We start from the raw sequence: 7,013 nt of genomic DNA on the forward strand, positions 1-7,013 counted from the left end.
ATAGGAAAGGCTACTAACAATTACAGCCCTACTTCTACAAACCTACCCTAAACCAACCTAACCTAACCTAAGCTAATCTAACCTAACCTAACGTAACTAACTCCTGGATACCTATTTACTGTTCGGTGAATAGATGTATTCGGTGATAGGAAGCGCTACCAACAATTACAGCCCTTTTTCTATTTCTATTTCTACAAACCTAGCCTAAACTAACCTAACTTAACCTGCAAACCTAGCCTATTTCCTAGTCAAAACAAACATAACCTAATCTAAGCTAACCTAACCTAACGTAACTAACTCCTGGATACCTATTTACTGTTAGGTGATATTATAGACTGTGGGTTGGTTGGTGTTGTCGTCGTTGATCCTTCTCTATGGACAACCCAACCCACAACTCGGCAGAGTGCTTATACTAGGAGATCACCCTTGGCGCTTCTGGCTCTTGGAGAGGGGCTCAACGTCACACGTTTAGGGGATGCGGCTCCAACACTTAGCCCCGTTGTCACGTGCACACACCCACTCGAGCCGCTGTGACTCCCCACTCTCTCCTTATGAGATATGATCTCCTCAATCCCCTATGACTTACTAGTATTACCTCCTACCCTGTCCACGGCAGTGGTTCTTGGTTCTTTCTCTCTCTCTCTCCTTCTTTACTACCTCCTGGGAAGCCTCACTAGGACAAGGGCAAACACCAGCAAATTGTGACACATTTACTGGACAAAGCACATACACGATACATACACACATATAATAATAATGAATCCTATACTCTATAATATCACAATCAGGTTGCACTCCAACACCATCAGAACTCTATTATCATCTTATCAAGTGGTATCCTATCTCCTGGTTCACCACCTGATACTATCAACCTCCTCAAGTTGATCAAGCCTACATACACTGTTGCACCATCAGCAATATAACATATATATATATAGAAAATCAGCATTTGAATGCAATAACATATACCAGTATAAATGTTCATTGATACTTCAGTATAAAAAACTCCTTGACATAAGAATGCCAACAGTCACTCACCTCTCACTGCGTCTTGCACGCTAATGACAACCAAACACTATCAACTCCCTATAAGTAATCCACCAGAACTTCCCCTTCCACCTCTGGAAGTTCACTACCCTAATATCCTTAGGTTCTCCCGGGCTTCACTACCAGGATCCTCTGCAGCTCCTCCAGGCTGCTATCATGAAGTTTCCTTGAGCAACTACGGTGCTTCACCCTTCTGCTAGGGTCCTCCACAGCTCTCCTGGCCGCCACACCATGAAGCTCCCCCGAGCAACTATGGTGCTTCTCCACCTCTACAGAAGCACGCGACACTCCTCTTCACTGCTGCTTCTCCTCACAGCTCGAGGTCCTCTGCTCCACTACCTTGGAGTCTCATCAGCTACTTCATCTGCTGGCTTCGAAGTTCTCAGCAACTTCTTCCCCAAAAGACAAACCTGCAACCCATCGACACTCCAATAAAATGTTCCCCTTTAACACATAAACAAAAATAACCACACAATATGCTTGCCTCAAACCTCTATCTGTTCTCAACATACAGTGAGAGTGGACTCCCCCGTTTTGGGCGGGTCCATACTCCACCTCGCCTGGCGGCGGTCCTCACTCGCTGGGAGGGTCTTCCTCCGTCAAGAGCCAGGCTCCCTCAGTCGTCTGCCAGCGCTCAGAGGGGGCGGACGTCGCTCCGTGCTCCTCCCTCTTCACTCTCCTATTTCAGGCTTTCTGCCTTATTAAAACATGTCTAACTTATAAATAAACATTGCTACCGTCGCTGGGCACACGACCAACTACAAGCAATCACTATGAACTGGCATATATCGTGCTTACCACAGATTAATTGATCGAGGGCGCTTTCCCTCTGACGGCGTCTGGTCAGGGCGCTCCACACAGCCCACGAAAATGCCTCTGAGTAGCTTATTAAACTCTGCTCGTCGACCAGGACTTGATACCACAACGTTCCCAGCTCGGTTCCACAGCTGGCACGTCTACACACTTCTCTTCTCTTCGAGATATATCACTAGGGGTTCCCTTCTGGCGGGAGCTCAAATGGAGCGCGGCTTCCCCCTGCGATGTCTGGCACTCAAGTGAGGTCAAGGTCCTCCGGAAGCGAGCCTCACGCCTCCAGCAAAATGTCCACATCTCTTCGCCAGTCATTTATCTGTTTTCTTCTTCATTGCCCATGATCTCAAACTGTTACACATATCCAAGCAACTATTTTACATATGCGTTATCACTTCAATATTCGCTAGACCTTCTAATCAGGTCAGGCTTGACGAATAACTCTCAAGGAGGGAGACTCGTTTCTCCTGTAGGCTGAGATCATAACACTCCCCTCCCCTTATTTTTGAGAGTTATTCTAGTGGCTAGGCTCGAGATAACGCATCAGCCACTACATTGTCTCGCCCTCTTATGTGCGTTATCACCAGGTCATACTCTTGGAGCGATAAAAACCATCTGGTTTGCATGCTTCATTTTCTTCAGGAAAACTAGGGGATTATGGTCTGTATACACCGTCACTGGGTGTCCCCCCCCACTCACATACACTTCAAAATGTTTCAATGCCATCACCAGGGCCAAAGTCTCTTTCTCAACTGTACTGTACGACCTCTGGTGCTTAACGAACTTCTTCGAGAAGAAGGACACGGGGCGGTAAATTCCATCATTCTGCTGCGTCAGTACAGCTCCGGCCCCTATGTCACTGGCATCTACAAATAACGTAAACGGCGCTTCAAAATCTGGCGACACTAGTACAGGTGCCTCAGTCAACAGTCTTTTGGTCTTCTCAAACGCTTCTTGTGCTGTTCCATTCCACTCCCACTTCTTGCTCTTTGATAGCAAACTCGTCATAGGAGCGGCTACGGTGGAGAAATTTTCACAGAACTTCCGGTAATACCCAATCATACCGAGGTATCTCAACAATTCTTTCTTACTCCTGGGCACCGGGAAGTTGTCAATGGCCTCCACCTTTGTTCTTACCGGAGCAACCTCGCCTTGCCCTACTATATATCCAAGGTACTCCAGGCGGGCTCTCCCGAACTCGCTTTTTGCCAAGTTGATCGTCATGTTGGCCTTCTCCAACCGATCGAACAAATCTAAAAGTCGATCCACGTGATCCTTCCAGGAATCAGCGAACACCACAATATCATCGATGTACACTGCACATCCAGTCGCGCCTTGTAATACCTGATTCATTACTCGTTGAAAACAACTACCACTATTCTTCATTCCGAACGGCACCACTTTATATTGGTACAAGCCGTCGGGTGTCACGAACGCTGAGATCCTCTTGGCCTCCTCAGACAGGGGAATCTGGTAGTATCCCTTCAACAGGTCTATCTTCGAGACATACCGTGCACTCCCAATCCGATCTATGCAATCGTCAATGCGCGGTATCGGAAACGAGTCAGCGACCGTGAGTGCATTCACTTTCCTATAATCGGTACAGAACCGGTACGTGCCGTCACTCTTTTTCACGAGGAGGCACGGCGAACTCCAGTCACTGTCGCTAACCTCTGCCAAGTCGTTATCTAGCAGATACTTCACTTCTGCTCTCATTGCCGCTGCTTTCTCCGGGTTAACTCTGTAAGGGTGCTGCTTGATGGGCTCAGCACTCCCTACATTCACTTCGTGCACCGTTCCGCGGTGTCTTCTAGGCACGTCCGTGAATAACGACTTATTCCTCCGTAGGATCTCCACTAGCTCCTGTCGTTGGTCATCCTCCAAATGACCCAGACGCTCACCTATCTTGGCCAGGCTTTCTGTATTTGATATCTTCGCGCCATCGGCCTTCTCTAACTTACAGTTCTCCTCTTCTATCCCTTTTCCGTCTCCTCCACACAGCACCGTCGCCTGCAATGGGGTTTCCATCGGTTCTTCATCGCCTAGAGGCTTATCTCTGTCATAGTTCCTCTTTATCATGTTCACGTGGCAAACCTGTGACTTCCTCGGACGATCTGGCATGTGGATTACATAATTCACATCCCCTAAAGCCTTCTGGATGGTATATGGTCCACAAAATCTCGACTCGTATATACTTCCTTTTACCGGTAGCAGGACTAACACCTGATCTCCTTGAAATTTCCTGCCCTTCGCCTTCCTGTCGTGGTACCTTACCATCTCTGCCTGGGATGTCCTCAAATTTTCCTTGGCCAAATCTCTGGCCCTAGAGAGTCGCTCTCTAAAAGTCTTCACATATTTTCCCACGTCCACCTTAGGCCTATCCACGGTGAGCTGCTCCTTCAGCGCGCCCACTGGGCTCCTCACGGAGTGTCCGTACACCAGTTGAAATGGGGTGAATCCGAGTGATTCTACTACCGCATCCCTGATGGCGAACAACACGGATGGTAATGCCTCGTCCCAACTACTCCCTTCCTCAGCGCAGTATATCCTCAACAAGCTCTTTAGCGTTCCATGGAAACGCTCCAATGCTCCCTGCGACTGAGGGTGATACGGTGACGAGCGCACTTGCTCTACTCTCCATCCTTTCACAGTTTCCCTAAACAACTTCGACTGGAAGACACTCCCCTGGTCCGTCTGGATAACCTTGGGCATTCCTACCCACGCAATGTAGTTCTGTAGTCTATCCAGAACGGCTCTCGACGTCACTCTTCTCAGGGGGATTGCTTCAGGGAAACGGGTGGCCGTGCACATTATGGTCAGTAAGTACTCGTGGCCTTTTCTGGTCCTCGGCAACGGACCTACACAGTCTATCAAGACTCTCTCAAAAGGCTCGCCAAATGCCGGTATGGGCTTTAAGGGTGCCTTTGGTATAGCCGGAGCCGGCTTACCTGCACGTTGGCACGCCAAACATGTCCTACAATATTTCTTTACCTCCTTCCACACGTTCGGCCAGTAGAAGTGCTCCTGCACCTTATTTAAGGTCTTCTTCACCCCCAAGTGCCCTGCCATATCTACGGAGTGGGCTAGTTCTAACACAGCCGCCCTAAACTCCTTCGGCACTAACACTTGGTGCTTCTCCAACCATACCTTATCTGCGCCGGCTTTGTCCGGTCGCCATTTCCTCATTAGTACATCATCGTCCAAGTAGTAATACACGGGGGACTCCGGACATGAATTTCCCCCTTTTGCCTCCCTGATTAGATCTATAAACTCCTCTTTCTGAGCCCTAATCAGGTCTGTTCGGTTCACGCTGAACTTTTCAGGTAGGGTCATTTTCACTTCCTGTCTCCTCGAATCCTCATTCTTCTGAGCTCGATCTTCGTCGAACAGCCCAGACATGTCCATGTTGACCTCCTCCCTTGGTGGAGTCGACACTGCCATATCATCTCCAATGTCTTCCTCGGCGGCTACGTCCGACTCTGTCACTACACAGGCCTCGAGGCCTCGGGGCCTCGTAGCCTGGTGGATAGCGCGCAGGATTCGTAATTCTGTGCCGCAGGTTCGATTCCCGCACGAGGCAGAAACAAATGGGCAAAAGTTTCTTTCACCCTGAATGCCCCTGTTACCTAGCAGTAAATAGGTACCTGGGAGTTAGTCAGCTGGCTTCCTGGGGGTGGAGGCCTGGTCGAGGACCGGGCCGCGGGGACACTAAAGCCCCGAAATCATCTCAAGATAACCTCAAGATAACCTCAAGATAAGGCAGGGTATACGATGACTTGACTGTCCTCTGCCTCATTTTCAAGGATGCCGGCTAGATCTATCTTGTCCGGCGTTCCACTTGTACCGCGGTCCTTCTGGTTCACCTCCGGCACAGCTTTTACTATCAGCTCTGGCAGCACCTTGGACCCACACAAGTCGTTCCCCAGGATCACTTGGACTCCTGGAACAGGTATGTTGGGGCACACTCCCAACATCACCTCCGCCGACAAATAATCTGACTTCAACTGGACAGCACACACGGGCATGTCACTCTTAGACAACAACCCATGAACCTTTATCCTCCTACTGCCAGCTAACAGTCGATCATTTCTTATTAGGCCTCTCAGAATCAAGCTCTGATTGGCTCCAGTATCCCTGAGGATACTAACCTCCACCTCGGGTTGACCTTCTATGCCGACCCAACCTTTACTAATGAACGGCCTATACCGCTCGTTCATCAAATCTACCTTCTGTGGTTTGTCTTGTTGTACATCAACGTACTTCTTCCGGGGATCACATGTCGTCAGGGCCACGACTCTCTTGCCCTGCCGACAATCTCGCATCATGTGACCTGATCTGTTGCACTTGTAGCATCTCATTTGGGAGAAATCTCTCCTATACGCCCCCGAGTGGCTCTGACTCTGCCCACTCGTATTGGAGTTCCTCGGGCCAGATGTACTACTCATACTCTGTGGAGCTTCATTGGACTCTTGTCTCCTCTGCACATTTTTATTTTCCTGCTTACCTCCAGCAGGCGGACTCGGCAACTTTCCTTCCTGGGGCTTAAAACTAGCTGGTCTGCTTGTCTGCCCCCCAAAACTTCTTCCTCCCCAGACTCCACTGGGTCTGCTATTGCTGCGTCTCGCCTCGCTTCTTACTCTGTTCTCTCTTAAGCTCTTGTATGCTTCAGTAATCATATCCGCCCTATCTGCGGCATCTTTCACCTCCTTTATCCTTGCTTCTTGGATCTTGAACTTTGTTTCGGGATGCATCATCTCCAAGAACTTCTCCATGACCATCAGTTGCTTCAGGTCAGCGTAAGATCCAACTCCAGCAGCCTCAATCCACTTCTGGAATCGTCTTTCCAGATCCCTTGCTGTCTCAGCAAACGTACATGCTCCAACTTTCACCATCTCTCTGAAACGCTTTCTATAAGCTTCTGGGGTTAACTGAAACGAGCGCAATATGCTGCTCTTTACCGTGGCATAATCCTGGCACTCTTCCAGTGACAATTGGGTGTATGCCTCCCTGGCTGCACCGGTCAATCTTAACTGGACCAGCTGGGCCCATTCCTCCTGTGGCCACTCCTTGATACTGGCTACTTTTTCAAAGTGCTCGAAAAAGCTCTCTGCCTCTTCGGGAACAAACAAGGGAATGTCCTTCTCCCTAACCCTAAC

This window comes from Procambarus clarkii, chromosome 17 (genome assembly GCF_040958095.1).
Source record: "Procambarus clarkii isolate CNS0578487 chromosome 17, FALCON_Pclarkii_2.0, whole genome shotgun sequence".
Taxonomy (NCBI): domain Eukaryota; kingdom Metazoa; phylum Arthropoda; class Malacostraca; order Decapoda; family Cambaridae; genus Procambarus; species Procambarus clarkii.